Source organism: Rattus norvegicus, chromosome 10 (assembly GCF_036323735.1).
Source record: "Rattus norvegicus strain BN/NHsdMcwi chromosome 10, GRCr8, whole genome shotgun sequence".
Taxonomy (NCBI): domain Eukaryota; kingdom Metazoa; phylum Chordata; class Mammalia; order Rodentia; family Muridae; genus Rattus; species Rattus norvegicus.
In genome coordinates, this window is record NC_086028.1 from 30,392,557 (window position 1) to 30,412,697 (window position 20,141).

Here is a 20,141-nt window from a genome sequence, read left to right on the forward strand (position 1 = left end):
CTCGTTTTTATTCTCTCCTATGGACGGATTGGCTGGTAGAGAGTACAGAGACTCACAGTTGCCTAGCTTCCTTGGCTGGCCAGGGCGAATGCTGTAAGTCAATGTCGCTTTTGTACATGCACAGGAAGAACTCCTGAAGCTCTCTGCCAAGGAACAGGGAGACATAAGGAGGGAACCCTACTCACAATCATTATCACCACATCCAACCATGAATCCATCCCCCAACTCTCTCCAGAGCTGAGCTTGCTGTAGAGGGGATTCTAGGTCAAAGGTAAAGCGAATGTTTCTAGAGACAGAGAAAAAAAGGGAGGGTGACTTTCATTTCAGTCCTCCTGATTTAAGGTCCTAGGGTAAATGCCACTATAGCAAGGCTCCAGACCAGCGGCAGGATGACATAAGTGCTTCTATTTCTAACCCAGTTACCCACCAGAACCCAAGGCATCCTGAAGCTCATGATGTATAAATTTAATTTCTCTTTTATGGCCGGAGCAGTGTTTTCCATGATTTATAAATCATTTGGTCGGTGATTTCTTTGAAATCTTTGCCTCGTTTATGCTCTTGACCTCTTGACCTCCCGATACATTTATTTATGCCACAGATCCCTTTGCAATGGTACAGTGTAATGTCATTTGCCTGAGACTGGGTAGCTGAAAGGCAAAGAAAACAAAGACAAGCGTTAAAAGAGGTTTCTCAGTGCAAAAAAAGAATATGTATTTAAAAAGGAGGGATACGCAAAGGAAACTGTAGACACTTAGGGCAATATTATTCTTACGCTATTGATTTATTGCAGGAATGCTCGATTTATTGAATACTTTATGGGCATCTCAGGATATGCCAGTTGATGGGGCAGTGAGCAAACACTGATCCTCACAGCAAAAATATTTGCTTTAAATGGCATGTCATGCCTTGTCTAAATATGATTCTTTCCAGATGGTTATTTTTCAAGTTTCAGAAATGGAAAAATATGCCTTAGGACAAATAAACATAAAAATGATGTCTTTCTCCTTTGTCTCTCTTTTAATTGTAGTTTATTAATACTCTTCTGTTTGCCATGGAGCAACATGCTGGAGAAATCTGGTCAGAATGACATCTGATTAATTGGGCAGGGCACTTCCTACACAGCTCTTTGCTGATACCCCAGCTGTCCAAGAATCAGTTCATTATGAGAGATGCAGAGGCAGGCGACAGTCACAAAACCACTGGGAATCTGGGTCTGTGCTAACAGATTGGCACAATTTGTACCACTGGCACTCAGAACCTACAGAGCTAGCATAGGCCAGAGCCAAGGACAGGCTCTGTCTCTCGGGACAGCCAGTGTTCCTCCATACCATTTGCTCATTACTGAAACACTATGAAGAAAATCTCAACAATTCCCACCCCATTACCTGCTGCAAGTCCAGTTACTCTGAGTTCACATGGAAACAACACACACACATACACATCAACCCAAACAAACATATTCTAGCACAAACACATCTAAAGATGAGATTTAACATCCTGTTAGTCAACCATCCATTAACTTGAAAAGCCCATTTTCAATGTTACAGAAGGTTAAATGCTTTTGTATTTCCAGGATTCTCTAGTTTATAGAGAAAGAATGTCATTTACACCTTCAACTTATGTAAATTCGCCTATAATCATTCTTTCCCCCTTAGCCACAGAACATATGTTCTAAGATTCCAGTAGGTGTTTGAAACTTTAAATAGTATTAAATCTTACCAATACTAACTTTTGCTGTAATGCATACCTATGATAAAGGCTTAGTTACCATTTGGTACAATGCAATATTGATAAAGATAACTGATAATAAACATGAACAATCTTAATAATATTCCATAATAAAGACTCCAGCATCCCTACTCTCCCCTTGAAGACAATTACTAAGCAAAGGCTTCCTGAACAAAAGCACTGTTAACCACAACATATGACCTTATGTACATACCTGGGATGGCTGTTCCTGGTCATCAACTTGACTATATCTGGAATAAATTACAATCCAGAAATGGAGGTCACACCTGTGACCCCAATCTTGAGGTGGGAAGACACATAATCTTTCCAATAGAAGCAGTTGACCAGAATGATGGGACTTGTGGTGTTTTAGCTTGTCTTAGTCCCACTTACCTTTACATCCATGTGAAAGTAGCTGTGTTAGGGTTCTCTAGAGTCACAGAACTTATGAAATAATTTTATATACTGATTTATTGGATTGACTTATAAGCCGCAGTCCAACTAACCCAACAATGGGCAGCTGTGGATGGGAAGTCCAAGAATCTAGTAGTTGTTCATTCCCACAAGACTGGGTGTTTCAGCTGCTCTTCTGTATAAGCTGAAGTTCTGAAGAAGTAGGTTCCAACAGATGTGCTGGCAGTAAGTGCAAGCAGGCAAAGAAGGAACCATTCATTTCTCCATTGTCCTTACATAGGCTTCCAGCAGGAGATATGGCCCAGATTAAAAGTGTATACCACCATGCCTGGACCCAAGTTTTTCTGTACTTGGAACTTGTTCTGTCCTAGGCAAGCCTTGAACTCAGAGATATGTTGGCCTCTGTCCCCTGGAATTAATTGTGTACTACCTTGCCTGGGCATAAGCTTTTCATGGCTACTATACCTTAAGAAACCTGTGTCTTTCTGCCTTGGGATCTGGACCAAGGCTGTGCCCTCCATTTCTGGATTGTAGTTCATCCTTATATAGTCAAGTTGAAAATCAAGAATAGCAACCAACCACAATCCATCCCTTATCAATTTGAAACAAAATCATATCTTCTTATGTCCAGATGAAAACAATAACCAGGTCATAATAATGCCTGATATAACCATCCCTTGGTTCAATTGCAAACACATAAATAGTTAAACGCAGTGGGGTGAGATCTTGCCCTGAGGTCACCCCTCCCTTAATCTGTTTATCTCCTTGAACACAGGATTTAGCTCCATTTAACTTCCTGGTGCCCCTTTACTCCACATTCTTTACCAAAACATCATAAGAATGATCTCTGGGCAACATACCAAAATGCCTATCTTCTGAGACCTCTTGAGTCAGACCCCCACAAATCAAATAACACTCAGCACCAATGTCTTCCCTATTCTTACTAGGATGGTCCACTAAGACCCACTTAAAGCATTCCATTGCTTTCCAAATTCAAAGTCACAAAAAAAGCATCGACAAGCCTATCATAGCAATACTGCAGCCCTGGTACCAATTTCTATCTTAGTTTGAGTTTTACTGCTATAAAGAGACAGCATACCAAGGTAACTTTTAATATAAAACATGTAATTAGGACTGGTTTATAGTTTCAGAGATCCAGTCCATTATCATCATGGCAAGAAACATGGCAGCATGCAGGCAGACCTGGTTCTGGAAAAGACAAGAGTTCTATATCTTGATCTGAAGGCACCCAGGAGGAGACTGGCCTTTGGAGTCAACTAGGAGGAGGCTCTCTTCCACACTGGGTGGAACTTGAACACTAGAAGTCCTCAAAGCCTATCTACAGAGTAACACATTTTCTCCAATAAGGCCACACCTATTCCAGGAAGGACACACCTCCTAATAATGTCACTCCCTGTGGGCCAACCATTTAAACACATGAGTCAGTGAGGCCAATCTATTCAAACCACTACAATATCTAAATGACTAATGAGCAGGCATTATATACTGCTTGGATACCCTGGACAAAACAATGAGGTAGGTCCCCAAAAGGATGCTGAAAGATTGCCTAAGGTTTCAGCACACTATTCACAATGATACACAGTTTGAAATGTATGATTATTTTAGGAAATATCAATTTCACATTTTTAGACCTGGTTGACTATAGATAAATGAAATCACAGGGGGGCAAAAACATCTCATATAATATAGAACTCCACCTTTTAAATGAGTATGAATGAAAGGAATAATAAGATGAAATAAGTTGCTACTCAAACAGGTGTAGAAGGTTGCCCTTTATTCTATTCAAACGACAGAGAGCATGATGGCTGGCCTGGGTATCATGAGAGGGTTTTCCCCTCTGGTTTTGCCTCCCTTAAGCCTCTAAGACTCTCTGAGAAGCCTGGGCATGATTTAAGGATGGAATTGATCACATCCTATTTTCTTCTCACATATTGATAGAGGACATTCATGTTCTAAAAGTGGGGTGAATGGACGATTGTGACCAAGTAGAGTCAAAGATAGTGTTACCCTTTGATACCAGTGCAGGATTGGCTCTATAACCCCTCACAGATGACAAAACACAAGGGTGTTTTACATATAACCTATAATATTCTGCTGTACTTGCATACAACCTATACATAACTTCCTGTACTTGCATGACAGAGAGAGAGAGAGAGAGAGAGAGAGAGAGAGAGAGAGAGAGAGAGAGAGAAAGAGAACCATCTCTTAGACTTGTAATATTCAAGCACCCACCAGGCATGGTAGTGAAGACCTCTAATCACAGGACTAAAGGCTCAAGACAGGACCGAAGGCTCAAGGGCTAGAGCTAATCTGGGACTAAATAGTGAGACATCGTTGCAGACAAACAAAACAAAAACCTCATTACCCATCCATAGGTATATTTTCCACAAGGATAATTGAAAGACCAAAAAATGTTGACTAGTTTGAGATAGGTTATTACTATTTATCCCAGGCTAGCATAGACTCATTGTTCTCAACCTGAGCACCAACAGTCTGGGATGACTCGTAGGCACCGCTACTCTTTAGGTTCCATTACTATTACTATTACTACTATTATTTATTACTATTACTATTATTTTGTGTATGTGTGTCTGCATGGTTTTGGGGTGAGGATAGGCACATGCCACTACGCATGTTCAGAGGTCCAAGAGCAACTCTATGGAGTTGGTTCTCGCCCTCCATCTTTACTTGGGTTCTAGGGCTCCAACTCAAGTCATTAGGCTTGCATTGTCTATTGCTAGATGGTATGGTGGATTGAATAAGTATGGCCCCATAGACTCAAGAGTTCAAATGTTTGGCCCATTCGGGGATGGCACTATTAGGAGGTGTGGCCTTGTTGGAGTAGGATTGGCCTTGTTGGAGGAGGTGTTTCACTGTGGAGGCGGCCTTTAAGGTCTCGTATATGTGCTCATGTCTGGCAGGGGGACAGTCTCCTCCTGGCTACCTTCAGCTCAAGATGTAGAACTCTTGGCTCCTCCAGCACCAGGCCTGCCTCGATGCTCCTCCCATGATTCCCACCATGATAATAATGAACTAAACCTCTGAAACTATAAACCAACCCCAATTAAATGTTATCCTTCATAAGAGTTGCCTTGGCCATGGTATCTCTTCCTAGAATAAAACTCAAACTCATGCAAGCAACTTTACCTGCTGAGCCAATCTTACTGGCTCTGGGTTATTTTTTTAGTAAAAGTAATCCCCTTTAAGAATGGGTTTTTAGTGACGATCTTCACTGAAAGGGGCTTTGGAAGAAGCAGAAAATGGTGGCAGCATAGAGCACAGTTAAGTTGGCTCTGGGTCTGTGTTTCAAATTCTCCAGGCTCCGGCTCTACCTGGGTCCTTCAGTATTCCTCTGGTTTCTCACAAGAGATTGTAAAGGGCATAACTGGTCTCACTAAAAAAACAAAAACAAAAACAAAAACAAATCCCAAGAAGAGTGTGTCTTAGGAACACAGGGGTTAGCTGCCAAGGCTTGGAATCCAAAGCACGTTGAATCAATTTCTGAAGGAGAAACCTCACTCTCTCCATGTGTAACTAGGAACAAATAAGGCACTATACAAACTAATTGCCTGTGAAGAGAACTTTATACAGGTTTGTTTTTATTGTTATTTTTAAATAATATGGGCCAAGTAGTAAAGAAAAAACAAATTCCAGTTACTGACCCCAAATAAGCTATCTGGGGGCGACATAGCCTTTGTTATGCTTCAAACAACAGGATTTACATCAGGGATATCAAATACATCCAATTCTTACCACTATTCTCCCCTTCAGTGCCTATGACAAGCATCACTAATCAATTCGAGATTGATCTCAATCTTTTCCAAGCCAACCCTAACAATCAGCAAGTATTATCATAAGATCGGAAATCTATTTATCATTCCTAATTTAACTCACTGCTTGCTTTTTCTGTGTTGTCACTAGCATTAGGGAAATTTCAATTATCAGTTGTACAGATATCTGTTATGGTGGTGGTGGTGGTAGTAGTAGTGGTTGTTTAAAAACACACCATGCTGTATGTCGACTATTAGCCTCCTTTTACCTCAGGTTATAAAATTACTGGATGTCAATTCTGAGAGCAGGGTTACATGGAGGACTCAACTCAAGGACTCAACTTCCACTGAGCAAGTCTTCAGTGGACAGTGATTGGATTTCAGGGTCGAGCCTTAAGCTGGAAGGGAGTGAACTTGCTTCTGTTCCAGCCAAACACTCCCTATTTGCCTTTCTCCTCGTGGTGGATCCTCACACTCTTCTCAGTGGTCATTAACAAACTTCCCAGATGAAGACAGAGTTTGAGGAACAATATTATTCCTCAGTCTTGGACCAGATCCTTTCCCCCAGAGTGCTATTTGCCGAATATTGACATTGCAAAGCCACCTCATTTTCTACCAACAACAGCAAATAGCTCAGAAAAAAATTACTTTTAGAGAATTTTTTCTTTTGTTGTTACAGCACCCTCAGGGTCTTTTCTTCAGATTATAAAGGAACCGTTGAGTTGAACTCCTATTTTCTTTTACAATTTTATGCTAAATAAATATGTGCTCCTAAGATGAGGGGACAAGAGACAAGATGATAAACATGGCTTCCAGACCTCTCCTTAAGAACTTCCTTCTCCTCAGGATTCTGGGGTACTGGGGCATTTGTGTGTATAAACCAGCTGTGTTTGTGTAAGGACAGGGAACTGGAGACTTACACATCCAGCAAGTGAAACCAATCCAATGCAGCTAATTGGGGTTCCAAACTTATCTTTCTTCACTAATATTTACTTTGGGGAGGTCTGAACACTCCCCCAAATTGCTTATAATTACATTGTCCTTGTCAACACAATCTAGATGAACCCTTTCCACCCTGCCTTAGGACAAATCAGTTCTATTCTATAACAGTAGAGACGAGGACCATGAGAGAATCCTGATTAATTAAATCTAAAGTGGGAATTGCAAATTTTGTTAATGTACTTCAGATCAATACTTCAGAGAAGAGACTCCCTAGTGCAGGAGGTCAGAGTTCAAAGCCTCCAAGACAGTGGACCATTCATTGGCTTTGCCACTCAAATACTCAGTTTTCCTCTATAAATTATGAATACTGTAGCTGTATCTTGTGGCTAACATAGTAGGTAAATGAACCCTACACATCCTCAACACTATATTCTCAAAATGCTAGGAAAACACCTCTGTTGTTATTAAATTTTATGTTCTTCATCCTTTCTCTTGGGGGAGGGGTAGAAATACAAAAGAGTCCAATTCATTCCAGATTCTCACATTAATAGGAAAAATCCTTCCTTTTCCCTCAAACTCTTGCATATTTCTCAGAGGCAGGTTACAGATAGGCGAGCAGAGTTCAGATCTCGAGACCGGGAAAGTTAGTTACTTGATGAGATTCTCTCATTGTCATCAAAGAGAACAAATTTAAATTTCTAACAATGTCCACACAGTGTTCCTGGTTTGTGCGGCTTCCTGCATTACTCCTAAGTGAGCTGTGGGGTACGCATCCTGAATCTACAATTGGGAGAACTAAGCTGGCTTTGATGAATGCGGTCCTGTGCCTTCGTAGCCCCATAGAACAGGCCAACAAATTACACTCTTTCTCTCTCTCTCTCTCTCTCTCTCTCTCTCTCTCTCTCTCTCTCTCTCTCTCTCTCTCTCTCTCTGTACCTTGCACAGGCCCCTGGAGAATCACGCAGTCATCAGCTCAAACTCCCGAGTGGCTGGCTGGAAAGCAAGGGGGATGGCAGAGGGAGGCACTGCAAGAATATTGATTGGAGGGCCACCTCTCTAATTAAGGAAACCTTAGGTTTGTGATTCTGAGGAGCTTACAGCACCAATTTCCCAAATCAGCCTGACATACTTTGCTCTTCTATGGAGTCCCCTGGGGGTCCACCAAAGGCTTTGTATTCACCACCGGAGAAACAGACAGTGCAGGCTACACTAGGTCAATTTCCCACTTGGACTTCTTAAGGTGGAAGATACATTCTGACACCCAGTGTCTCAAATTGCTCCTCCTAAAACCCAGGAAGCACAAGTCAGAGTGAATGGCAGCTTTGGGTTTTTCCTAAAAGGTATCCTTTTGTTTTCTTTCTTTCTTTCTTTCTTTCTTTGAAAACAGATTTTTTTCATACAATATATTTTAATCAAGTTTTGTACATAAGTATGCTGATCTCTCTCTCTCTCTCTCTCTCTCTCTCTCTCTCACACACACACACACACACACACACACACACACACACACACTTCTCTGCATCCTTATTAGCCCCTTCCTCAGGTTCATGCTTTGGGAGAGGTTTGTTTTGTGACTCATATGGTTTAACCAAGGCCATCTTTGTAGCCACCGGATTGAAAGAATCCACTGAAGTAAGTCAGGGTCTTTGGTGGGCCCATAACTGAAGGCAACGAGTTCCCTGCTCACTGAATCTATCTGTAACAAGAGGTTCAGCACAGGAGGGTGAGGTCCCTGAGTCCCTCTTAGAAGGCATCTTTATTTTGCCTGTGTCTCTCATCCATTACCATGAAAGAAAAACAAGATGATTACAATCTAAGACCTGGGACAGCAAGATTGCTTAAGTGTTAAAGGAACAGTCTATGGAGGTGAGTGACATGGTCTAGTTTACAGCTTTCATGGGTACCAGCAAGTTTCTTAAACCCTCTGTTCACCATAGTCCTTATATACTCAATAAGGATAATAATGTTGGCTTTAGAATTGCGTTTCTGAGAAATACATGACATATTTCAAATAAAATGCATATACTCATAGTAAGCAGTAAGTGCTCAAAATGACTGGCCCATCTCGAATGAATCTGGGAAGGGAATAAATGCCACTGATACCAAACATGAGCTCCTGTTAGCTAAAATGGAAGATCATATGGCTAAAACCCACTAGAAATCACGTTTATTTTGCCCATGTCTATATTATCAGTAAGGAGTCTTAAACTACCTTGCTCCAAAATACAGAAACGCACCAAGTGAGTGCAGGATGAACACACCGAAAAAATAACGACAGACAGAAATCAAACACCCTTAGTACAGACATAGGCATCAAATATCAGTACACAGGACATGACTATGATCTACCCCTACCTGGCAGTTGCAGATTAAATTCAAACACCCAAAAACTGGTAGGAAAGGGGGCCGTGCCTTCTTCGCTATGTCTGACATCAGGTTGGTCTTGGCTGTTGTAGTTCTTGAGGCAGTTGTTCTCAACCTGTGGGTTGTATCCCCTTAGGACGTCAAACAACTCATTCACAGGGGTCACCTAAGACCACAAGAAAACACCGAAATTTACATTATGATTCATGCAGTAGAAAAATTACAGTCATGAAGTAACAACAAAATAATTTGATGGTTTGAGGGTCACCACAACATGAAGAACTGTATTAAAGGGCTGCAGCATTAAAAAGGTTGAGAACCACTGCTGTATGGTAACCTAGAATTTAACTGTCCCACGGGGAGAGAAAAAGCAGGAGAGTGCAGCTGGCTCCTGCTGTATGTCCCTTGCTGCTGCACAGAAAGGTGGATAAGGAAACAGAAAAGGAAGAGAAGCAGTTACTAGCCATTTAAGAACCATCAGACTTGGGGTTGGGGATTTAGCTCAGTGGTAGAGCGCTTGCCTAGCAAGTGCAAGGCCCTGGGTTTGGTCCTCAGCTCTAGAAGAAAAAACAAAACAAACAAACAAACAAACAAAAAAACACCAGACTGTAATACAGAGAATTACCCAGAAATATTTAGGGTGGGGGTCCTCACTGACTCTTGAATCTTGAATGGAGTGACCTTTTATTAGGATTGTAGTCTGAGCACGGGGCCTAACTTGGCCTTTCCCTTATCTCAATGGAGAGAAGACATATGGGAAGACTGGATATTTTCGGAGAAATTAGTGGGGAATCCATTGGAACCAAAAATTTTAAGAGTCAATGTGACTCAATATGTTTTTTTTTAAAGTGGGTTTTTTTCCTATGTCAGTTTCTTCAAAGACCATTTTTCTACTCCTTCAGTGCAGACTTTTACCAGATTGTATATATTAAATCAATTTTTATCAACCTGACACTGGTCATATTTTGTGTGAAATAATCCTCACGTAGATTTATCCCACCCTGGTGATTTGAGTGAGAATCCATAGGTCCAGGTTTGAATGCTTCGTCCCTAATTAGTGGACTTGTTTGGGAAGGATTAGGAGGTGTGGCCTCGTTGGAGGACGTGCATCACTATGGGTGGGATTGAGGTTTCAAATGCTCATGCCAGGCTCAATGTCTCTCTGCCTGCCTATGGATCAGGTTATGTAAAGCTTTCAGCTACTTCTCTGGCACCATGCCTATCAGTATGATAGTAAACTAACCTCTATAACCATAAACAAGACCCCAACTAAATGCTTTCTGTTATATGAGTTGCTTTGGTCATTGTATCTCTTCATAGCAATAGGACTGTAGCTAAGACTCATTGTAGAATATTTAGTATTAATTCCAGCCCTCACCGTCAGTAGCAATTTGCCAAACAGTTGAGACAATCAAAACTGTCTCCAGGAATTCTGATTCTCTTTGTGAGTAAATAGCTATGCCTGGAATAGATGCAGCTGCTGCCACAATAGACAGGCCCCCAGGTCACAAGCAACATCAAATGGTTCTTGCCTACGTTGCTTGTCTGTGGCAGGGACTTAAAGGATTGGCTCCAGCAAGCTAGTGGAGTAAACAAACACTTCTGGATTAATGCTAGTCAGCAAGGAAGAGGAAAGGAGAATCCAGTCAATTCTTCATCCAAAAAGAAAACACCGTCTCATATTCTCATTTCATGAGCCACAGGAAACCCCATGGTCATGCATTTTTCCAAGGGCTGAGATTTTTCCAAGGGCTGAGAGAAATACCAACCCAGAATTTGCTCAGAAGCAGAAACAATGAGTAACCAGCCCTATCAACAAGAGCCATATCTAGTACTTAGGGAAGTTTAGAGTTTTCTTCCTGATGCCTTTATTGTTACTAGTTACTAGTTACTAGCTCCCACTCTTTACTGAGTCATTGTTTCCTTAATTGAAATGCTAGCCTTTGTTTGGAGCTGCACTAAGAAAATTGAAAATTAAATTTAACTTTTCCTCTAGCATCAAATTTCACATGCACCGCAATGTTTAATACATTTACCATATTGGCCCACTTAGAAAAAAATGATTTTTTTAATAAAAACTCTGCTTTAAAATATATCAGATCAGGGCTGGGGATTTAGCTCAGTGGTAGAGTGCTTACCTAGGAAGCGCAAGGCCCTGGGTTCGGTCCCCAGCTCCGAAAAAAAGAACCAAAAAAAAAAAAAAAATATATATATATATCAGATCATTCAATTATAATGTGATTTAATATGCAAATTGCACTGCTAGCCATAAAATAAAGCATGGTTTTAAAAATAAAAATACTGCAGAGTTTGATATATCTTTAGTTCTATTCAGGTTCAAGAATTTTGTGATTTTTCTATCATAATATACTCTTTTAACCAAGGAATTATTTAGAATTATGCTTCTCTGTTTCTCTATATGAGATATTTCGGGGAAAGGTTCATTTTCTTCTTACTCTATAGTGTGTGGCTGTTATTCTATATGAATCAATATCTGTATAATCCTAATTTTCTTAATGTGGCATTCTTTAAAATTACTTTAGGAACTTTAGGCCTAGCAAAATACCGGTTTTCATAAGCATTACATGTGTCTTTGTAATGAATAAGACTCTTCTCTAGTGGTTAATTTTGATTGTCAGCTTGCCTGGCCTAAAGTGCGTGGGAAATTAGTAGAATAAACCACTGAGCATGACTGTGAGGACTTTCCCAGACTAGATTAGGTCATAGGGCTCTCTGCTTTCCTCGAAGCCTTAATCCATAGGTAAGTAATTTGAATAGACTACTTAGAGCTGGCAGAACTGTGAAAGGTGGAGCCTAACAGGAGGAAGTAACTCTGGCCCTCAATGAAGGGATTGAAAACTATCCCAGGCACAGGCCCCTCCTTGTCACTCTGTTTCCTGACCACCACAAGATATTCACCTCTGTTCTGCCAATCACTCCTGCCACCAAGATGTTCTACCTACAAGAATGACTGAATACAGACTGGAACCTCACAACTGTGAGCCAAGTTAAATTCCTCTTTTCCTAATTTGTTCCTTAGATATGTTGACAAAGCTACAAAATCTGACTTCGATCATTCCATTATTAGGCTACTTAAGGTTGTTAGATTGTACAAAATAATATGCGCCATCACAACTTTCCTTCCTTCAGAGTCTCCCCCTCTATAAATTACTTTGGGTTAAGAGAGTTGAAATATCTGTTAAGAGAAACTTAAAGTTATTTTGTTAATAATGGGGGATTAAAGAGATGATCCAGTAGTTAAAAGCACATATTGCTCTAGCAGAAGACCTAAATTCAATTCACATCAACCATTTCATGTAGTTTTCAACCACCAGTTGACTCCAGCTCTGAGGAATTCAATATCTGGCCTCCATGGTTACTGCATACAAATGCATATCCCCACACACATGCACACTATCATACATTTTGTCTGTCAACAGGCTTATTTACATCATGCTTTTACAAAGAGCTTCATTTGGATATATAGTTCAGGGTTAATAGATTTATTTAATCTTTGAGGATATCATTTTGGCCACATTGATATTATAAGCCAAACATCATTGTATCAGAATCCATTTCAGATGATTTGGGGATTTTTGCTACTTGCTTTAAAAATTTCTCCTTTACTCTTACAAAAGTTTGATACTGGGTGATTGATCATAATTTAGTTTTATCCTATTCATCATGATTTTACTTAATTTCAAAGTTCATGTCTTTTATTACTTGAAGAGAATTATTAGTCATTACCTCCTTAAATATGCCTTCCTCCCTCATGTTCTTCTTTAGTAGTTTAAAGATTGTTATTTATTGTTTCTGAATGGCATACCAAGTAATTTCTCCACCATTATCTTCCAGCATAGAATTCTCTTTTTAACTGTATCTAACTGTATTTCATAGATTCTTTAGTCCTTGTATGTTAACTTGTGTCTTTACTAATTTAAGCATCTACAGTCGTTACTTTACTTCATGTGTCTGATATTTTCCAAATCTGAAGTCTTGGAATCTTTTCTATACTGCATTTTCCTGTGAATTTATATCCATATGTGTCGGTGATTTCTGAGAGGAACATTGTGGTTTTTAAAGTGTTCTCTCTCTCTCTCTCTCTCTCTCTCTCTCTCTCTCTCTCTCTCTCTCTCTCTCTCCCCCCGGTGTGTGTGTGTGTGTGTGTGTGTGTGTGTGTGTGTTCTCTGAAATCTGGATGGAGGCATATTCATCAAGAAGGGTTAATCTCCAGAATGAACACATTTCAGTACATACACAGAGACACAGACACACAGGCAAGAGAGACAAACAGACAAAGATATACACACATACATCATTGTTTCATACCCTAACTTCAACTCAATGGAAATTTTTCCTTGTAATTATCTATATCAGAAGCAGTATTGTCTTGATGGCTGTGATCATTATGAAATACTCTACATGGAGCATTTTAAATCTTAATCCATCAATTGTGAGACCATTATCTAAGTCATATTCTCTAAAGCAATGGTATAACACCAAGGTATTTAATAGTAGGTCACATATAAATTGGGAGCAACATTTTCTAAATACTAGGTGTGATATGGAAACATAAGCAGTGACACCCAAGGGGTAAATAGCTCATAATTCTTGAGTGCTTGGCTCTCAGCTGAAGTTATGTGGCAAGTAACTAAGCTTTGAGACTCTGCTTCAAAGGCTACTATATCATTGACTGAAAGAAAATTATACATTTAAGAAATGGGATATGGATACATTGGAATACATTTTATTGTGAAAATTAAAGGTTTAAACTTTTTCAAAATGGATGACTTTCAGTCATTCCCTCATCTTCACTCCCACACCTGCACCACACATGCATGTGGTGGTGAGACCCCTCCAGGTAAGACAGTGTTCTTAACACTATGTGTCACCTTACTTATACAAGGGCTGGGACCAAATTCAAGCTGTCAGTGTACTCTGAAGAATTATATACTGCCATGTTCAAATCACAATCATTTAGCTAAAGCAATTGTTAACTTTCACCATCCATCAGAGAAAGGGTTGGACTAGATGGTTAATTGTGGTTTCAAATTGTCCCTGCAAGGAAGGAGGAAACATTCAGCAGAGCATACCTGAAAGCTCATGTAAGGCTTCTACACCAACAAAATCATGAAGTCTCTCAACCCACAGATACACTAAGTTATTATGAACACCTCCATATGATGATGAAAAAAAGAGGCCATGACCCAAACAAATGGTTTGTGAGACAAAAGCAGGAAGATTTTCTCCTTTCATAAAGTTCTTGGTATTGTCTTCCCTATCCCACATCCATGACCAATTAATTCATTGGTTGGGGAACTCCTGACTGATGACCACAAAGCTAGCCTGGGAACTTAGGCTACCATGTCAAAGAAAAATAGCTGTATCAGTTACTCTTCTATTGCTATGATAGACAACCATGGCAAAAAGAAAGTTAGGGAGGAAAGGGTTTGCTTTGGCTTAAAGTTTCAGAGAGGATACAGTCCATCATGACGAGTAGACAGGGTGGGAGAAGCACAAGACCACCATAGTGTTGAGGAAGATAACTGATCACATCTCAGAGAGAGAGAGAGAGAGAGAGAGAGAGAGAGAGAGAGAGAGAGAGAGAGAGAGAGAGAGAGGAGACCAGAAAATGAGGGCAGTATCTACAACTTCAAGCCTGTCACTTCCTCCTGGAAGTTTCTACCTCCTAAAAGTTCCATAACCTTTCCAAACAGCTCCACCAGCCAGGGACGAAGTGCTTAAATACATAAACCTATGAGGGATATTTTTATTCAAGCCAGAACGATAAACAATCATTTGGCATTGATGCACAGCAATGGCTAACAGTCACTGGCACTTTCATTGAGCTGCCCATGTCTGATCACTCATTTGTTAGTCTCTCAACAGTGCTGGGATGTCCTGTGATTAATTATCCCTCATTTCTCACACTGGTAAACAGAGTCACACAGAACTAAGTCAAACCTACCAGAACGCACAGAAACGTCCTTTACGTGGAAGTTTCATGAAATCATTTGGGTTCCTTTCCTTGAGAGACTATAGCTATGTTTGTGATTTTGCTTGATCTGAAATAGCTGCTGCACAGATCCAGAGTGGTGGTTGCCTCTGCCTTGGGCATAGCCTCTGTGTATGCTCATGAATGGCCATCATATTATTCTGCTGGTCTCCACAAGATGTATAAGGCAAGAAAAAGGAAAAAAAATCTTTTCTACTGTTTATCTATAATAATATGACAAGAATAAGGCCTACCAATGAATGAAGAAATGAGTGAAAGAATGGTAATAATGTTGTAACTTATAAATAAATGCTCTTGGAACTGAGATATTGAGAATTTTTATGTTTATATATAAGAAGCATGATCAAAACTCTGCGAAACTCATCTATTAGATAAGTAAGCATGTAGCCTCTTAATATAGCCTAAAAAGTTAGAAAATAGTGTTCACTTCTCTGCTATCAGTCTAGAGTATTCTAGAATGAATACTAGGACTACAGGCACCATTTACTTCCTTTTTGGTATGGAGTTGTCACCTGGGTCTGTGTGAAACCTCAGTTATTACATCTGTGAAGAAGATCAACAGACCCATCTGTTAAGGGACCATAATATAACCTCTATGGACTTAGTTCTCTTGTTTACAAAGTGATGGCCTCCTTGCCTAGCAAGCGCAAGGCCCTGGGTTTGGTCCCCAGCTCCGGAAAAAAAAAAAAAAAAAAGAATGCCATTTCCACAAAGTGATGGCCTCACTATCATTCATTTAACTTTATTTGGAGGCATCATTAAAACAATGCGGCTTCTAGCATTCTTCAACTCATATCAGACAATGGAATCTTGGGCCATCTAGAGAGCCTGAGTTCACTTCCAAAGACCCATGTGTTCAAAGGAGAAAAATGAATTCCTGTGACATACTCTGACTGCCACATACATGTCATGATATGCACCCACCCCTATACACACTTAAATAAATAAATGAATGAATAAATAAATACTTAAATACTTAAAAAAACACAAATAGAATCTTAGAACTGAGTGTGGCTACCTATGTCTATAATCCCAGCATCCAGGGGTTGAGATAAGAGGTTTGCCACAGGGTTGAAACTATCCTAGGTTTTCTACTTCCTGAAATAACCAGCCTTGTAAAGGTGTGAGTTTATGTCTTGAGGCGCCTTGCCAGTTTTTCCATCCTTCTGTTAGAATACTCCCTCATCATATGACTCAGACTAGTCAACTTGAAGCTAAAAAGAACACAGGAAGAGACTGGCCTACCAAATAGACAATACGAAACCCAGTAAGGCCATGCGAGAATACCTAGCCCTTCTGAACTCCCTGTTACCAGCACAAGAACCATTTAGGTGAGGTCAATCCAAGCTACTGAACCATAGATTTATGTTCTGATAGGAAAAAAAAAGAGTTGTTCAAGGACTCTGAATGTGTGGAGTGTTATGTAGTTCAGCCAATAGCTGGTATACTTATCTATCAATACTGTTACTCTTATTTTATACTCTAGGTTCCATGAGACAAGCAAAGAGGGATGATATTCCCCATGTGTTACATTAGAAAATAGACCACATTCCTGGGCACACCCAACTGGGACATGTGGAAATCATTCATGTGGTAATAGGAACATTATAAATTATGTAGAATAAACAAGCATCACTTTGTTAATATCTAGCACACATGTGTGCAATTGGGAAGCAATTGTGTACAATGAGTGTTTGAGAGTGATGTGATATTTTAAGATGTAGTAACAATTCTAAGCAAGATAGTAGACAAAGGACATTAGAATGTGCATCCATGAACACCACTGGATTAAGCCGACAATTGCAAGAACAAACCCCAGACTAACGACCTACAGACCCAAAGAACAGGAACTAAGCACAAAGCAAAATGGACAGAGTATTTACCCCAGAAAAATCAAAGAATTTCCAAAGAGCAGTTGTCTTCCTTTGAGGAATTAAGCATAATAGTTACATTTTGAATTATAAAGTTTTCTGAAGTATAAATATGGAAGGAATGCATTTTTAAAGTAGAATCATCTAAATTATACTCTAGTGAATGTTCCGTAATTAGGTTTATGGATGAGTGCATATGGAAAGCATCTATCTTCTAAGTAAGAAAATTAGGCAATGTGCATTGTATTGTGGGAGAACCATGGAGGTCTCGATCTACTTTAAGACTAATTCTGGGGCCTGGGGAGATGGCTCAGCACTTTAAAAACATGTGTTGTGTGACAAAGGATCAGGGTTGGATTCCCAGCACCTATACTGGGAGGTTAGCAACTGCTCATGACACTGGTTCCAAGGATCTGCTGCTCTTTCCCATCCTCCACAGGAATACATACATGTGGAATACATACATACATACATACATACATACATACATACATACATACATACGTACGTACATGCAGGTGTGCGCACACATACACACCACACACACACACACACACACACACACACACACACACACACACATATATACCCCGCACAATCTTAAAAGGAGAACAAATCTGAAACTCTTCTATGACTTATGTTTTATAAACCGAAAACAATGTTGGCCCCAAAAGTCAATAAATTAACTGTGAAGATGAGCGCAAACACAGGCACATTTGTGGGCTTTGTTGGGATTTCCTTGCTAATGTAAGCATCATCATCTAACAATGTAAACAACGTCCCAGAGGAAAAGGCACTGGAATTGAGCTCTGTGCTTACCACCATGTTTACCAAGGATTATTAAGGGACTGAATGGACTAATATTTTTTATACTCATGGGAGACTACCTGCCACATAGATGCTTGATGCCTATGAGAAATTACGAAGAGAGCAATGGAGATGAGAGTTCACTGCCAGGAAGTCTTTGGCTTGGCCCATCCTTTGCTTTAATATATACTCTGAGTAACCATTGTCTCCTGGATGCCTTGAACTGATCCTTGCAAGTCTACCGAGAATCACTGACATTAGAGATGTGACCCGGGTTCACAAGAATAAAGCAACTTGCCCATGAGTACTCATATCAGAGTCTAAAGGTCTCCTAGTCCTTTGTTCTAGTCATGGATTCAGCTACCTGTAGTGATCATTTTAGGGTCGATGTAATTCTTTTTTTTTTTTTTCGGTCTGAGCTAATCCAATTCACAGCAGCAGCAATGAATGTCCCAGACTCCTTGGAGTCTTGTCCCTGACACCAGATTTCTGCCTGAGGGACCTACCCAGTTTATAATAATGTGTCATGAGCTCAGAGCCCAAACTTGATACAACTCTCTGGTCTGCATACACTCTGTGAATGCGCATATGAACACAATTAACAAGCCTTCCTAAAGATCCGAGGCCACACTCCATCAACAAAGACGGCAATACATTCCTTCCATACATGAAGGTCAAGAAAAACACACCAACTTCCGTAGTTCATCCCAAGGTATACCTGCTTTTAGTACAGGTGCTTTTGATGGAGATGGTTTTTTACCCCCTCCCCCCAAAAGACATTTAGCAATGTCAACAGAGAATTCTGGTGATCACAGATGGAGAAAGGGGCATGTGCCACCAGCTTCAAATTGTGCTGTTGCTTGGATCTGAAACATCCCCTCAAGGGCTCATGATTCGAGCGCTGGGTACCCAGGCTGTGAAGTCTTTAGGAGGTAGCATATATATGAAGGAAATAAGACATCAGGGGCAGCTCCCTGAAGCTGGCCTGCATTCTCAGCTTCCTGTACGCCATGATGTAAACTGCCAGCATCTGGAATACCATCTCCACACACTGAGTCGCCTCTGTCTGCCTTCCCTGTCACAGGGACCTAGATCTTTTACAGACTTGGAGCCAAAATATATCTCTAAATGTCAGTGTTCCTTCTAGGTATTTGAGCCATAGCCATGTAAAGACAGCTTAAATGAATGTGAAAAGAGGTATCACTGAATGTCTTACAGCGCATAGAGCAGCCCTCCATGACAAGGCCCTGTTTTAATGCCTATAAAACTCTCTTACAGCTTCTTTTTGTCAGAAAAAGAGACAATCCAGGCAACAATAGTATTACCTTACAGAATGCTTGCCAGCCCTGAACAAGAAGCTCTATGCTAAGTCTTCAGTATGGGTCTAGCTCACTATAAACAAAGGACTCATTTATTCATCAGATACATGTGGCATAGACACCCAGGGTAGGGGAGGATGAAACACTTATCCTTTCTGCTCTAATGGAGACAAGAGACAAGAGAGTGAGACATCCATCAATCAAACAGTCACACAAACAATAATAGTTGCCATTATTGTCATTGTTATTATTAGGAGAATTGCTGCTTTTGGTGACTTCTCCACGCTTTTATTCCTAAGCTTTTTTTCCGGGAGATGTGCGTGCGTGCGTGCGTGCGTGCGTGCATGCGTGCGTGCGTGCCTACATGCATGTGTGCATGCATGCATGCATATTCATTCATTCCAAGGCTAGTACCAATTGTGAGCTACCAGCCTTCCCTGCCCATTCTGGGACGGAAGAGCAGAAAAGCTGTCTGTTCATCTGTCATCTCTCTGACCTCTAGAAGAAGCTGCCTGCAAGTTCTAATTGCCTGCTCCCCACTCCACAGTGCATAGAGAAAGGGGCATGTGATCTGTGGGCAACCCTGCCACCACACTGCGTTGCTATAGTAAGCATGCCCTTTATTGATCAGACTCGCCCGGAGTCATGCATCTTCCAGCCTGTGCTGAGCTCCCCAAGGGGAAGTTGGCAGGCAGCGGGGTCTCTCTAGACCAACACTGATCTCCAGTTCTGCCCTCCCTCCCATCCCCGGTACCTGAAGTCTGTTTGAAAAACTAAAGCACCTAATGCTTCTCTGTGGTATCTTGTCATTCACACACTAATTTAAAGTCATAGATCAACACTAGGGAGGGACACCAGGGAAAAGAGAGTTGAAGGCATCCTAAAGCAG

The 20,141-nt window shown here is 40.6% G+C and overlaps 1 long non-coding RNA gene across 1 annotated transcript in view; it reads right to left on the reverse strand.

Annotated features, from left to right (window-relative positions):
- LOC134480681 (uncharacterized) overlaps positions 1–20,141 on the reverse strand; it is a 43,198-nt gene that overhangs the window by 3,238 nt on the left and 19,819 nt on the right. Inside the window, exons 2-3 of the long non-coding RNA XR_010055336.1 lie at positions 9,231–9,405; positions 428–647 (exon numbers count right to left, since the gene is read on the reverse strand). This is a non-coding gene — a long non-coding RNA (uncharacterized LOC134480681). The remainder of the gene's footprint in view (positions 1–427; positions 648–9,230; positions 9,406–20,141) is intronic.